Here is a 16,606-nt window from a genome sequence, read left to right as displayed (position 1 = left end):
TAGGGTACCTGTCATTTGCAAAAACTTTTTATGTGATGTAGATAATAACAAGGACAAGAAGGGCCCTGTGCACTGAGAACAAGCAGGGCTATGTACACTGAGGGCAAGCAGGGCTCTGTACACTGAGGACAAGCAGGGCACTGTACACTGAGGACAAGCAGGGCTCTGTACACTGAGGACAAGCAGGGCTCTGGTCAGTGAGGACAAGCAGGGCTCTGTACACTGAGGACAAGCAGGGCTCTGTGCACTGAGGACAAGCAGGGCTCTGTACACTGAGGACAAGCAGAAACTGTACACTGATGACAAGCAGGGATCTGTGCACTGAGGACAAGCAGGGCTCTGTGCTGTGAGGACAAGCAGGGCTCTGTGCACTGAGGAAAAGCAGAAACTGTACACTGATGACAAGCGAGGCTCTGTACACTGAGGACAAGCAGGGCTTTGTGCAGTGAGGACAAGCAGGGCTCTGTACACTGAGGACAAGCAGGGCTCTGTGCACTGAGGACAAGCAGGGCTCTGTGCACTGAGGACAAGCAGGGCTCTGTGCAGTGAGGACAAGCAGTGCTCTGTACACTGAGGACAAGCAGGGCTCTGTGCACTGAGGACAAGCAGGGCTCTGTGCACTGAGGACAAGCAGGGCTATGTACACTGAGGACAAGCAGGGCTCTGGTCAGTGATGACAAACAGGGCTCTGTACACTGAGGACAAGCAGGGCTCTGTGCACTGAGGACAAGCAGTGCTCTGTGCAGTATATGAAATACTGAACATTTTCTAATAAAAGCAATTGCAAAATCTATTGGTTTTGCATGCTTGACAACATATCAAAAGTTTTTGTATCTGACAGTGCCCATTTAAGGCCAAAAATGGGCTGTGTCCTAAGAGTTTAAGGGGTTATAGGGTACCTGTCATTTGCAAAAACTTTTTATGTAATGTAGATATTAACATGGACAAGAAGGGCCCTGTGCACTGAGAACAAGCAGGTCTATGTACACTGAGGACAAGCAGGGCTTTGTACACTGAGGACAAGCAGGGCACTGTACACTGAGGACAAGCAGGGCTCTGTACACTGAGGATAAGCAGGGCTCTGTACACTGAGGATAAGCAGGGCTCTGTGCACTGAGGACAAGCAGGGCTCTGTGCACTGAGGACAAGCAGAAACTGTACACTGATGATCAGCGGGGCTCTGTACACTGAGGACAAGCAGGGCTCTGTGCACTGAGGACAAGCAGGGCTCTGTGCACTGAGGACAAGCAGTGCTCTGTACACTGAGGACAAGCAGGGCTCTGTGCACTGAGGACAAGCAGGGCTCTGTGCACTGAGGACAAGCAGGGCTCTGTACACTGAGGACAAGCAGGGCTCTGGTCAGTGAGGACAAGCAGGGCTCTGTACGTTGAGGAACGCCGCGTCTAAAGGGTTAATAGTGCGCGGCACCGCGATCGCTGCCCCGGGTCCCAGCATCAGATACATGCCGGGACCAACCCGATATGACGCGGGGTCACCACGTGACCCCGCGTTATATCGTGGGAGCCGGCCAAGGACGTAAATATACGTCCTTGGTCGTTAAGTGGTTAAAAACGGATGTTAAACGTCTGTTACAAAATCCCATTCAAGTCTATGGGATTTTTTTATTTTCCGTTATGACCCATTATAGCCCGTCATAAATAACGGACGTTATTGGTGACGGAAGAAAGAATGGCACATGAACACACATGAATGGCACACAGACAGCCTTTGGCTATCTGGGCATGCTGGGAGTTGTCTCAGGACCCCCCTGGGCAATATGCCGGGATGGCTGCTGATAGATATCAGCAGTCATCCCGTTCTGACCACCGCGTATAATATGCCCCCTGCAGCGCATTAATAAAGATATGACCCCCGCCGGCTCAATGATACTGATAAAATACTTTTCATACATAGCACTTCAGGGGCATATGTATATAGAAGCGCTGGGAAGGGGAGGCAGACATACAGTGTTATCTGCACCCACCCCCCCCCCCACCCCCACAGCACTTCTATATATTTATGCCACCGCAGGGTGATATGTGAAAAGTATATCTATCAGCAGCCAGCCGACCTGATGATGCTGATACAATGCTTTTCATTCATAGCTCTGCGGTGGCATATGTGTATATGTGGTGCCTTGGGGGGTGTATGGCAGTTGGGGTGTTGCTGTGAGGTATATCATGGTTCTAATTAACTCTTGTCAGTCATGACGCCAGGGTGAGGGTGAAATGCTGGCCTGGCCTATCGCCACTCTTCCCAAGAGCGATAGGTAGATGCAGAATAAAGTATTGTCCACAACCAAAGCTTTGCTGAAAACTTGCGTAAACTTTACTGAAGATTTTCTGTAACACGCAAACATAAGCAACAGTCTTTGTAACAGAGTCTATGAACGGCTTAGCTTAGATTGACAGTTGGTTGAGACTTGAGTAAGTTTCTCAGCTTTTAGGGATTTAGTATGCGCAGATCCGCTGGATTTAGGGTTATGTTTAGATCCAGGGTCGTTGACGATATTTGCGGGGAAATTTAGAAGAACTCACTAACTGATTCAGCCGAGGCTGCAAGGCTTTGGCCTAGTAATTGTCGTTGAAAGTTGCAGAGGTCCTACCTCATTCAGTGACAGCAACCCAAGAGGGCAAATAATGGCCGCAGCTCCCTTATATGGGCAGGGGCTGGCCATTTTAGGATTGGTCCACACCATCTGTCAATCTGCTTTACAAGGCATTGTGAGTATCACATGTCCCATGAACCTCCAAAGGTCCTTTTTACCTACCATAGAGACTAAACATCGTCACGTGACCTGCAGGTCCTGCGACGCTAGCATTTTATGCATTTATTTACATTTACCTGAATAATATATTAACTATTTAAGGGGTGACTAGGGGAGGACTAGACCTGAGGACCCCAAGTTTCCTAGGAACTCTGACTTTGGGGACCCCTACCAAGGTACGGTATGTAATACGGTACCGGGACACCACAAACCCCCTTACTTAAAACAAGTCGACCCCAACGCCAATCCCCTAAGACAGAGGAACTAGGATAAAGGCTAAGGATGAAATTATTATACATATATACATCCTGACACATTGTTATGACTAGAGATAATTCCTTTTACTGGAGATAATACATTATATGCATCCTGACACATTCTTATGACTAGCATTATCTCACAAGACACTTAGAACTTTCTATACATTTTTAAAATTCCCTAGACATATCTAAAGCTCTCTAAAACATTTCTCAAGCTTTCTAGATAATTATACACAGCTCTCTAAACATTTAAAAAGCTCTCTAAACATTTATTCTCAAGCTTCCTAGATTTTTATACAGCTCTCTAAACATTTATTCTCAAGCTGTCTAGACACATATATCTCACTAAAACATTTTACTTTTCGCCATTTAAGTTTACCTGTTAGTACACAGAAGGTTATATTGGCTTGCCTGAGGCTATCTACCAATAAGTTAGCTACTAGGGTCTATTGGCTACACGCTTCTTACCCCTAGAACACAGCAGTATAACCTTACCTAGGTTACCTTTAGGAAATACGTGTATCAATTTTTAGCTCGCAAGAGCACCTACTGGCCAGGTAGTGCATCTCACACATGTAGAAAGAAAATAAATTAGTGTACCTAACAGTGGCAGGAATTGGACAATGACTTAGGCTACAATCCCTAAAGTGTTTTTTCTTAATGTGAGATATATTTTATTTTGGTGTACTAAGTTAGAATGAGATAAGTACCTTTTAAGTGACTTATGTGATGTACTATGTGTACAGATACTATTTGGAAGATCAGTCTTGGTATCTCAAGGGTAGTTTATTCTGTGACAGGTGCTAGCGATTGGTGACGGTAATGCTACTCTCAGAGGAGCTGAGAGAGTCACCTTTTAGTAACTACAAAAACATCTTTTAAATGTTCCTAGTGTATGTGTACAAGAATTATTTACATTTTACCTTTTGTGTACACGTGCATTTAAGCAGACATTTTTCTGTGTACAACAACTACTTACATTTTTATATACACAGACACAAGACTACTTTTCTGTGTACAATAACCATTTACATTTTCTTATACTAGCAGAAATATTTATTAGGACACTCCAACAGGGTTCAGGCGCATACACCTGATAAGTGCAATTTTAGCAAGAAGTCCTTACGTTACTATGGAGGTATAAGGTATATACACGAAATTGGTGTGTAAGGATCAGCAGTCCACCTACACTAGGAGTCTTTTTAAACACGGCCTTACCCCTAATCAGCTGGGCACAAAACTTACGAATCTCCTGTAGGCTCGGAGTCTCTTGACCTAAGGGTCAGGCGCAAGCTTAATGGTTACGTTGCAAAACTTGGAACAGTCTTAGCAAAGTCCTGCTAGGCACACTTTCTTGAACATGGTGGTTGCTGAAAAAACAAAGAAGTTAGCAAAAGAAACACAAATTAGCAGATGTCAGTCCCTCAGAAGACATTCCTCCGAATTCTTCCTACTCCTCTTCTAGACCCCCTAGCTCTTCCAACATCTGGAGCTGGCAGGGAGTTGATATAACTCTCCCACACCACATTGGTGGGAGTGGAGTGAGACACTGAAGGATTCAAAGTGACCAGAGGACTACTGGCTGCTGTGGTAGCTGGTATCATGGTTGGTGCTGGTTGGTTCTGGACCTTCTACGGTTACTTCAGGGGTGTGGTCCTCGACCCCAGGGGATGCCCGTTTAAAGCCCAGCATTGACTCTTCCAGTGTCCAGTCTTACCACAATGGCTGCCGACAGACCTCTGATTGCCAAGTGGCCTCACAGGAGGGGTGTCAGGTGGACTGGCAGGGCGGGGGTCAGGTTTCTTAGGTGGGAGAGGAGCAGGCCTAGGGGAGTTTGACCGGCTTGTCATTTCCTTGAAAGCTTTGGCTAATTGTTCAATGTCCTGTTTTATGTCTTGCAAATCAGCGGTCCATGGACCAGGGGAAGGTGTGGCAGGGACAGGCTGCGAAGGGGAGGAGGATTGGGGCGAGGCCACCTGGGGTTCTGCAACAGGGACACTAGTTTCCTCTACCTGGGGCCCAGACTCAATAACTTTGACTGCTAGTCTCTTAAAAGCTGGGCAGTCCATATCAGGATTTTGCACCGCTAGCATCCTAAGTTGGGCCTTGTTCCACTTATTCTGTGCCCCCTCTATAAACCGGTCCATCGGGACTCTATTGCTCTGATCGGGCGTGATGCCATCCAACTTCTGCACTGCCTCTAACGCATTCTGCAGGGCTACTGCATAGGCCCGGAGAGTCTCACCTGGCTTCTGACGTCGCTCATACAGGGGAATGGGATTCAAACACTTGAGAAATCCCCTCGAAGATCTGTCCCACTGTGGCCTTGTAAGCCACTGGCCAGATGCAGAGTTCCACTAAGGCAGGTCCCTGGAGCTGTCCTAGAAGCAACTGTACCTGTTGATGAGGTGGGAGTGCATAAAACCCGAAGAGGCTGTAAATCTTTTCCTTAAAATCTCTCAGCATGAAGGGATCCCCGTTGTAAGTGGGAAGAACGGGGTTTCCCAGGAAGACAGGTGCAGCAACAGGGGCTCCAAACATGTAGGGAGCAGCTGGGGGTGAACTAAGTGGATCCGGACTTGCTCGAGGTGAGGGTCTTGCCGTTGGTGTCGCAGGAAGGCTCCGTCATTGTAGGTGAAGCAGCATCGGTGTGGGTGGCAGCATCCTTCTAACTTGTGGTGGGGACTTCATTGGCAGGGTCCCAAGAGTACCACCGCCCCGTTGGTCAGTTGGCGGTGATGGCATTGCAGGCTCTGACATTCTTCTATTGAGTGTGTTGGCCCTTTAACCCCTTCCCGCTATTGGACGTATGCATATGTCCAGGCGAATTACACGTTCGCGCAAATGGACGTATGCATACGTCCAAGCGATCTCCTGCTCTGCCGCGGGCAGCGCAGGAGATCGCGGGTGGGACTCAGCTGTCAATCACAGCCGGAGTCCCACCGCAGCTGCCGGGGCCGCGATCGCGCCGGTCCCGGCAGCATTAACCCCATAGATGCCGTGATCAGTTCTGATCATGGCATCTACGGTGTTTGCAGGGGGAGCGCTCTCCCCCTGCCCATCAATCGCGGCGCCGCGATAAAATAAGGGGGATCGGGGGTGTCCAAGACACCCTCGATCCTCCTTGAAGAGATAGGAGTGAGGTGGCAGGGTTGCCACCCCTCCTATCCCTGCTATTGATCGGCGGAGCGGCCGACCAATAGCAGACTGGGGGCGGGGGGGTTAAAGTTCGGTTCCCCCCGCTATGCCCACCCATCGGTGTCCGGGCACAGCGGGGGGAACCGTGTAATAGCGGCGGCAGCGGCGGTCACTTACCCGGCGGCGGCGGCTGTGATTACGGCAGCGGTGGAGGTAAGTATGACGCCGCGTGTCCAGAGTCTGTTGCCTAGCAACATCTGCAGGGCGACAGTTTAGAGAGTGGTCTCTAAACTGTCGCCCTCCAGATGTTGCAAAACTACAACTCCCACCATGCCTTGACAGCTGTTTGCTGTGTTGGCATGCTGGGAGTTGTAGTTTTGCAAGATTTAGAGGGGTTCAGGCTGGAGATCACTGACAGTGGTCTCTAAACTGTAGCCCTCCAGATATTACAAAACTACAACTCCCAGCATGCCCAGACAGCAGTTTGCTGTCTTAGCATGCTGAGATTTGTAGTTTTGCAACATCTGGAGGGCCACAGTTTAGAGACCACTGTCAGTGATCTCCAGCCTGAACCCCTCTAAATCTTGCAAAACTACAACTCCCAGCATTCAGGAACAGCAAATGGCTGTCTCGGCATGCTGGGAGTTGTACTTGCCTGCCTCCAGCTGTTGCATAACTACATCTCCCAGCATTCCCTTTGGCAATCAGTACATGCTGAGAGTTGTAGTTCTGCAACAGCCGGAGGCACACTGGTTGGGAAATACCGAGTTAGGTAATAGGTTCTATTACCTAACTCAGTATTTTCCAACCAGTGTGCCTCCAGCTGTTGCAAAACTACAACTCCCAGCATGCACGTTCTGTCAGTGCATGCTGGGAGTTGTAGTTCCCCCCCCCCCCCCCCTCCCATGTGAATGTACAGGTTACATTTACACTGGCGACGGATTACAGTGAGTTCCCTGCTTCAAGTTTGAGCTGCAGCCGCAGCTCAAACTCCTAGCGGGAGACTCAGTGTAATCCGCCGTCAGTGTGAATGTAACCTAAAAACACTACACTACACTAACATAAAATAAAGAGTAAAACACTACATATATACACGTACACTGCCCCCCCAATAAAAATGAAAAACGTATCCTACAGCAGTGTTTCCAAAACGGAGCCTCCAGCTGTTGCAAAACAAAAACTCCCAGCATTTCTGGACAGCCATTGACTGTCCAAGCATGCTGGGAGTTTAGCAACAGCTGGAGGCACCCTGTTTGAGAATCACTGGTGTAGAATACCCCTATGTCCACCCCTATGCAAATCCCTAATTTAGGCCTCAAATGCACATGGCGCTCTCTCACTTCGGAGCCTTGGCGTATTTCAAGGCAACAGTTTAGGGCCACATATGGGGTATTTCCGTACTCGGGAGAAATTGCCTAACAAATTTTGGGGGGCTTTTTCTCCTTTTACCCCTTATGAAAAGGTAAAGTTGGGGTCTACACCAGCATGTTAGTGTAAAAAAAAAACATTTTTGTACACTAACATACTGGTGTTGCCCCATACTTTAAAATTTCACAAGCGGTAAAAGAAAAAAAGCCTCCAAAATTTGTAACGCAATTTCTCCTGAGGACGGAGATACCCCATATGTGGGCACAAAGTGTTCTGGGGGCGCACAACAAGGCTCAGAAGGGAGAGTGCACCATGTAAATTTGAGGTCTAAATTGGTGATTTGCACAGGGGTGGCTGATTTTACAGCGGTTCTGACATAAGTGCAAAACAATAAATACCCACATGTGACCCCATTTTGGAAACTACACCCCTCACGGAATGTAACAAGGGGTACAGTGAGCATTTACACCCCACAGGTGTCTGACAGATCTTTGAAACAGGGGTCTGTGAAAATGAAAAATAAAATGTTTAATTTGCACAGCCCACTGTTCCAAAGATCCGTCAAATGCCAGTGGGGTGTAAATTCTCCCTGCACCCCTTATTACCCTCCGTGAGGGGTGTAGTTTTAAAAATGGGGTCACATGTGGGGGGGTCCACTGTTCTGGCACCACAGGGGGGCTTTGGAAATGCACATGGCCAAATTCTCTCTCCAAAAGCTCAATGATGCTCCTTCTCTTCTGAGCATTGTAGTTCGCCCCCAGTGTACTTCACGTCCACTTATTGGGTATTTCCATACTCAGAAGAGATGGGGTTACAAATTTTGGGGGGTATTTTCTGCTATTATCCCTTGTAAAAATGTAAAATTTGGGGGAAAACAAGCATTTTAGTGTAAAAAAAATTATTATTTTTTACATATGCAAAAGTCGTGAAACACCTGTGGGGTATTAAGGTTCACTTTACCACTTGTTACGTTCCCCAAGGGGTCTAGTTTCCAAAATAGTATGCCATGTGTTTTTTTTTTCTGTCCTGGCACCATAGGTGCTTCCTAAATGCGGCATGCCCCCAGAGCAAAATTTGCTTCCAAAAAACCAAATGTGACTCCTTCTCTTCTGAGACCTGTAGTGCGCCAGCAGAGAACTTTTCATCCCCATATTGGGTGTTTTCTGAATCGGGAGAAATTGGGCTTCAAATTTTGGGGGGTATTTTCTGCTATTACCTTTTTTTTAAATGTAAAATTTTTGCTAAACCAAGCATTTTTGGTAAAAAAATTTTTTTTTTTTACATATGCAAAAGTCGTGAAACACCTGTGGGGTATTAAGGTTCACTTTATCCCTTGTTACGTTCCTCAAGGAGTCTAGTTTCCAAAATGGTATGCCATGTCGTTTTTTTTTTGCTGTCCTGGCACCATAGGGGCTTCCTAAATGCGACATGCCCCCCGAGCAAAATTTGCTCTCAAAAAGCCAAATATGACTCCTTCTCTTCTGAGCATTGTAGTTCGCCCATAATGCACTTCAGGTCAACTTATGGGGTACCTCCATACTCAGAAGAGATGGGGTTACAAATTTTGGGGGGTATTTTCTGCTATTAACCCTTGCAAAAATGTGAAATTTGGGGGGAAACACACATTTTAGTGAAATTATTATTTTTTTTTTTACATATGCAAAAGTCATGAAACACCTGTGGGGTATTAAGGCTCACTTAATTCCTTGTTACGTTCCTCAAGGGGTCTAGTTTCCAAAATGGTATGCCATGTTTTTTTTTTTTTTTGCTGTTTTGGCACCATAGGGGCTTCCTAAATGCAACATGCCCCCAAAAAAACATTTCAGAAAAACGTACTCTCCAAAATCCCCTTGTCGCTCCTTCGCTTCTGAGCCCTCTACTGCGCCCGCCGAACAATTTACATAGACATATGAGGTATGTGCTTACTCGAAAGAAATTGGGCTACAAATTCAATTATAAATTTTATCCTTTTACCCCTTGTAAAAATTCAAAAATTGGGTCTACAAGAACATGCAAGTGTAAAAAATGAAGATTTTGAATTTTCTCCTTCACTTTGCTGCTTTTCCTGTGAAACACCTAAAGGGTTAAAACGCTTACTGAATGTCATTTTGAATACTTTGGGGGGTGTAGTTTTTATAATGGGGTCTTTTATGGGGTATTTCTAATATGAAGACCCTTCAAATCCACTTCAAACCTGAACTGGTCCATGAAAAATAGCGAGTTTGAAAATTTTGTGAAAAATTGTAAAATTGCTGCTGAACTTTGAAGCCCTCTGGTGTCTTCCAAAAGTAAAAACTCATACATTTTATGATGAAAATATAAAGTAGACATATTGTATATGTGAATCCAAAAAAAAAAATATTTGGAATATCAATTTTCCTTACAAACAGAGAGCTTCAAAGTTAGAAAAATGCAAAATTTTCAATTTTTTCATCAAATTTTGGGATTTTTCACCAAGAAAGGATGCAAGTTACCACAAAAATTTACCACTATGTTAAAGTAGAATATGTCACGAAAAAACAATCTTTGAATCAGATTGATAAGTAAAAGCATTCCAGAGTTATTAATGTTTAAAGTGACAGTGGTCAGATGTGCAAAAAAGGGCTGCGTCCTAGAGGTGAAAATGGGCTGTGTCCTTAAGGGGTTAAATGAAGCTCGGACTCGAATGTCCCCGACTTTGGACTCCGACAAGATGGCCGCTTCGGTGGGCGGAGTTTCTGGATCCCGCGCTCTGGAAGGCCCTGCGCCAGTTTTGACTCTTTTCAAGGCTGACTGCAGCTCCGCTGTACTCTTCGCCTCCCCCCTTACTTTTCGGGTGGCCACCTTGTATTGTTCACCACACGCACCGCTCTTATACATAAACACAGTCTCTTATATAGGGGAGAGTACACTTTCACTGGTGGCAACAGCAGCAGGCCCACACCCGTATTCTGTTCTTGACGCCAAAAAGGCTTTGTGGTGTCTTGGGGAGTGTATGGCAGTTGGGGTGTTGCTGTGAGGTATATCACGGTTATAATTAACTCATGTCAGTCGTGACGCCAGGGAGAGGGTGAAATGCTGTATGGCTTGGCCTATCGCCACCCTTCCCAAGAGCAATAGGTAGATGCAAATTAAAGTATTGTCCACAACCAAAGCTTTTCTGAAAACTTGTGTAAACTTTACTGAAGATTTTCTGTAACATGCGAACATAAGCAACAGTCTTTGTAACAGAGTCTATGAACGGCTTAGCTTAGATTGACAGTTGGTTGGGACTTGAGTAAATTACTCAGCTTGTAGGGATTTAGTATGTGCAGATCCGCTGGATTTAGGGTTATGTTTAGGTCCAGGGTCCTTGCCGATATTTGCGGGGAAATTTAGAAGAACTCCCTAACTGATTCAGCCGAGGCTGCAAGGCTTTGACCTAGTAATTGTCGTTGAAAGTTGCGGAGGTCTTACCTCATTCAGTGACAGCAACCCAAGAGGGCGAATAATGGCCGCAGCTCCCTTATTTGGGCAGGGGCTGGCCTTTTTAGGATTGGTCCACACCATCTGTCAATCAGCTTTACACGGCATTGTGGGTATCACATGTCCCATGAACCTCCAAAGGTCCTTTTTACCTACCATAGAGACTAAACATCGTCACGTGACCCGCAGGTCCTGCGACGCTAGTGCAAGGTAAGTACACTTTTTATATACATTTATTTACATTTACCTGAATAATATATTAACTATTTAAGGGGTGACTAGGGAGGACTAGACCTGAGGACCCCACGGTTCCAAGGTACGGTATGTAATACGGTACCGGGACACCACATATAGAAGTGCTCTGGGGGCAGATAGTGCTATATGTCTGGTCCCCAGTGTATCTATATACATATGCCCCTGCAGCACTATGTATGAAAAGTATTGTATCAGCATCATCGGGTCGGCTGACTGCTGATAGATATACTTTTCACATATCACGCTGCAGTGGCATATGTATATAGAAGTGATGTGGGGGGCAGATAACGCAATATGTCTGCCTCCCAGCACTTCTATATACATATGCCCCGGAAGTGCTATGTATGAAAAGTATTGTATCAGCATCATCGGGCCGGCCGGCTGCTGATAGATATACTTTTCACATATCACGCTCCGGTGGCATATATATATAGTAGTGCTGTGGGGGTCAGATAACGCAATATGTCTGCCTCCCCCAGCGCTTCTATATACATATGCCCCTGAAGCGCTAGGTATGAAAAGCATTGTATCAGAATCATCAGGCCAGCCGGCTGCTGGCACGATGCGCTGCTGATAGAAATACTTTTCACATAGCACTGCGGGGGCATAATATGACAGATGCCGAGCTTGGGGGCACATTATAAATGAGCTGCCGGGGGTATATATATATATTTATAAATGTGCCGGCGGGGGGGTCATATCTTTTTTAATGCGCTGTGGGGGGCACATTATAAATACACCAGCGGGGGGTACAGAATATATTTATAAATGTGCTGGAGAAGGGTCATATCTTTATTAATGCGCTGCAGGGGGCACATTATAAATGTGCTGGCGGGGGGTATAAATATAAATGTGCTGGCAGGGATCATATCTTTATTAATGCGCTGCGGGGGGCATATTACAAATGCGCCAGGGGGCTAGATATATAGGCTATATGTCTGCCCCCCCCCCTGCAGTGCTATATATCTTGCCCCCCACAGCACTTTTAATATACATATGGCCCGCGCAGCCACTCACAATGTTCATTTTAAAAACCCCACGGAGAGCCCTGAATGGCTCCTCAGTACGGGCCATTCAGGGCTCCCCACGGGGGATTTAAAAATGAAAGTAAAAACACACCATACATCACAGGGTTGTGGACCATGCCGCCCGCTCCCCTGCCTAATAACTTCTGATCACATCAGGTCTCAGAAGTGAGACCTGATGTGATCAATCCCTCAGCCCCTGTACTACAACCCCCATTATGGAACAGACTCTGTTCCATGATGGGGGTAGTAGTACAAACACTAATGTAACCTCCCCAGCCACCGGCAGACTCCCACAGCCAGGGAATTACTACTGCCATCATGAAAAAAGTCTGTTCCATGATGGGAGTAGTGGTAGTCCCAGCTGTGGGAGTTTGTATGTAGAGGTGTTAAAACGGACGTACATGATGGATATTATAATGGGTATTAATGGATGAATATGCCCGTTATTTTGACAGACATTATTCCGCCGTTAGCAGCTGTTATTTCATTCATTATTATACATCCGTTTTTACACAGAAAACGGATGTTTAATAACTGATGAATACTCATAGTGTAAAAGTAGCCTAAGAAAATATGCAGCAAAATACGGCACATGTGTCCCTACCTGTAAGGTATCATCTACACTATATAAAAAGTTTTTGCAAATGGCAGGTGCAATTTACCTTTTTAAATCATGTTATGTCCATTATTGTATTAAAACATATTTATGTCTTTAATATGAAAATATGCTTCACCCATTGCTTTCTTCCAAAAACAGACACAAAAACAAATAAAGTTGTCCCCATGGTGCCGTAAAACTTAGCCTTTATTGAAAATATATTAGATAAAAACCACCCAAAACTTAACATGAATTACTAAATAGTCGAGTCCTAATAGAATATACAGAAAGTCATTTATCTGCCATATATTGATATCCAACTAGGTGGAAAATGGCCTAAGCCAAAACATACAATTTACATGTAGATCCCTAAGTAAATATATAATCACAAGATTATTCATGTTGTAATTCTGGGTCATAAATACTTGAAATCAAGTGGCTTGGAGCCCAGGCAAATTTGAAGGGGTTGTCCCATGAAATAAAGTTTGAAAAATCAGATGTGTACTACATAAATATATGTAAAGAAGTACAAATATGTTGTTTTAAGGTAACATTACCTCATGTTCTTCCCCATGGACCTGATAACTTTCTGGTTTCCTTTCTGATCCATGACCCAGCCATTGCCATGCAACAGAGCACACACTTTCCCACAATCCCTCTTGCATACACAGTAGACACTAACGAGCAACACGCATGCTCAATCATCTTTGTAGATGCCTTAGACGGTCGTAACCAAGGACAACAGGGCAAAACAAACAAGGCACATGGGGGATTAGTAAGAACATATATCTCTCAAACAGTACATTTCTATTAGAAATATGTTTCATTTCACATAATGCAGCTGTTTAGATTTATTTATCTTTGCAATACAATCCAAATAAATGGGTATTCTGGCTTATCGTTGGGGACCCCTGCAATCACGGTGCAGCCCCCGTCATTCTGTGCCGGGCGCTGCCTCCGAGACGGGGGTCGTGACGTCATGGCCACGCCCCATAGTGACATCACACCATGCTCCTCCCATGGACATTAATGGAGGGGCATGGCCATGACGTCCTGTCCCCGTCTCGGAGGCAGCGTCCGGCACAAAATGCCGGAGGCTGCACCAAGATTGCGGGGGTCCCCAGCGGTGGGACCCCTGCGATCATACATCTTATCCCCTATAATTAGGAAAGGGGATAAGATGTAAAAAGCCGAAATACCCCTTTAAGACACCTGAGTTATGTTATAGCTTTATTAAATAATTATAAAGTCACATTGTCATGAGTTTTTCCAATTGGAATGTGACTGTTAGGGGGTTAAAAGGTTAAATTAAATTAAATAAATACAACTGTAATATGTAGATATAATAATTTATTTAAAAAAAGCTTACAAAAAAGCTAAACATTTTCCAGCTTCCTGTTATAATAGGCTTTATTTGGTACTGGCAGCACAAATGATAAAGAGCTGTCAGGATACACAAACCACAGGGTTCCGATGAGTCACTCTGCATACACTTATAAATAAAGCCGGAGTCGGAAGTTCACAATGTTTTTTTCTACTGTAAGTTTCCTGTCATACAACACCGCCAAATATTCATTCATGTATTTTTCTGAATAAACTGTTTTAAGTAACTACTGTTTCCCATCTTGGTCACATGAAATAATACAATAACCAGCATTATTTCTACAGAAATCATTCTTTCCTTAGCAGTATTATGTAACGAATATGGGTGATCACACTAAAGGTTCAGATCTGGATTTGTTGTCTGTTATACCAGTTTGGCCCAATATTAAAGTGAACTCTGCTGAAGTACATCTTGTTATTGCTTAATGGGAATTTTAAACATACATTTTTACTACTTGAAATCAGATCCTGATACACATTCTTTGTTTCTTATCTGTTTCTACTTTCTGGTTATATTTGTGGGTAGAATAAAAAAAAAAAGCCATTTTGCAAGTTTTGGGGGCTTCTGTTTCTTTGAAGTTCACTTTTTTTTTTAAATGACACATACTCTTTATGTTGTAGGACAATATGATTACAATGATACACTTTTTATAGGTTTTGTTTTATTTTACTATTTAAAAAATTATAACTTTTCATACCAAAATTAGTATGCTTAAAATTGTCCTCTTCTGACCACTGTAACTCTTTTATTTTTCAGTTTATAGAGCTGTATGATGGTCATTTTTTGTCCTGTGATCTGTACCATTTTTGTTTTGTTGGAACTTATATTTTAATAGATCGGACCTTTCTGCAAATGTTGATACAACATATGTTTATGTTTATTTTAGTTGAAAAATGGGAAAAGGGAGGTGATTCAAACTTTTATTAGGGAATGGGTTAAAGGAGTATTCCAGGATTTTTATTTTTATTTGACTATGCTACAGTGGCTGTGATTTTTTATTCAGTGATTTTTGCCCCAATATTTATTTTTAACAGCATACACAATTACTGTTATCTCAGGTTTCCCCAGTTTGCAGTGCGGGCGAGACATTTCAGACAGGGAGCCTGTCCTGTTTCAACGGGTGGAGTGACTTCTGGGTGGGAGAAAAATCATTCTGCAACTAATTGTATTTTTGCAACAGCTGGAGGCACCATGGTTAGAAAAACTGGTCTTTTGAATAGAATGCAGTTCATTTGTGTTTCAATGGGTGAGGTGGCTGATGTGTGGGAGGGAGGAAAGTGATCTCACACTTACAAACAAGGAACTATGGGATTGGTAGTTGAAGAAGGAAACTCCAACATGAAATAGCCAGTTCACAAAAAGAAAGCCACAGCATTATAGTAATCTCTAACATAGCCATTTAGCCCCAAGGCAAGTACAACTCCTTCCTAAGCATGTCCATTACTGTCTGGAAGGTACATACTAAAATCACCTTATGGTGGATAACCCCTTTAATTCACATTTGTTAACATTTTGTTTTGACATTTTTTTCCCTATTTTTAGTCTACATAGGTGACTATTACATGCAATCTTTTGATTGCATAGACTGAACAATGCTGTTCCATAGCACAGCATTGATCACCGTTACTGCTGCTCCATTACTACGGGCTGTTGAGGCTGCCTGAAATATTTGAGTACCAATTAGACAGGACAGAGCTAGGAAAGGGACCTCAGCCCGATCTCTCCACTGATCGAGACTGCAAGTTTTTTTTGCAGTGGTATCAAACAGCTCCCTGAGATAACCATCAATGTTTTTTAACACAGCATTTAAAGGGTTAATGCCAACATCAGTCCAATTGGTGATGCCCACTGTCCGGTATGAACCATGGCTCCTGGCTGCTAGTAGCAACCAGGAACCACCGAGTATAAAGTACACTCAGCTTCTGAGCACGCATCATACAATGGGAGAGGACTCAGGACATACATGTAAGCCCTGTGTCCTCCACGGGATACAGACTAAAACACTTTGATGCTTCTTTGCAGAAACAGTGGTGCTGCCATTTAAACTTTGTATAGCTCAATAATAAAGGCAGATATAAGAAATGTTGCATCATCTTATATGACAAAAATGCTTTTTTCTCCTGTAATCCTCATCCATTAAAGAGGTACTCCGGGGAACTAAATCCATAGCCCATTCTTTCCCTCTCACCAACCTATGCATTTGTCTAAATATCATTCATTAGCTATATACAACAGTTTTCCTCTTTCAGCTATCACTTACATGCAGGAAGTGAGAGAAAATATCATTTTTTAGATCCATGTTGTCTCCTCAGTGAGAGCAGCCCCTCCCATCATCACCTGATTTCTGTCTGATTTCTGATTGGG

The 16,606-nt window shown here is 44.2% G+C and overlaps 1 long non-coding RNA gene across 1 annotated transcript in view; it reads right to left on the bottom strand.

Annotated features, from left to right (window-relative positions):
• The window catches only part of LOC130307254 (uncharacterized), a 216,284-nt gene extending 199,761 nt beyond the window's left edge, over positions 1-16,523 (bottom strand). The window contains exon 1 of the long non-coding RNA XR_008856460.1: positions 16,503-16,523. This is a non-coding gene — a long non-coding RNA (uncharacterized LOC130307254). The remainder of the gene's footprint in view (positions 1-16,502) is intronic.
• Positions 16,524-16,606: the final 83 nt, after the last annotated feature.

This window comes from Hyla sarda, chromosome 1 (genome assembly GCF_029499605.1).
Source record: "Hyla sarda isolate aHylSar1 chromosome 1, aHylSar1.hap1, whole genome shotgun sequence".
Classification (NCBI taxonomy): Eukaryota; Metazoa; Chordata; class Amphibia; order Anura; family Hylidae; genus Hyla; species Hyla sarda.
This window is presented reverse-complemented; position numbering and strand designations above follow the sequence as displayed.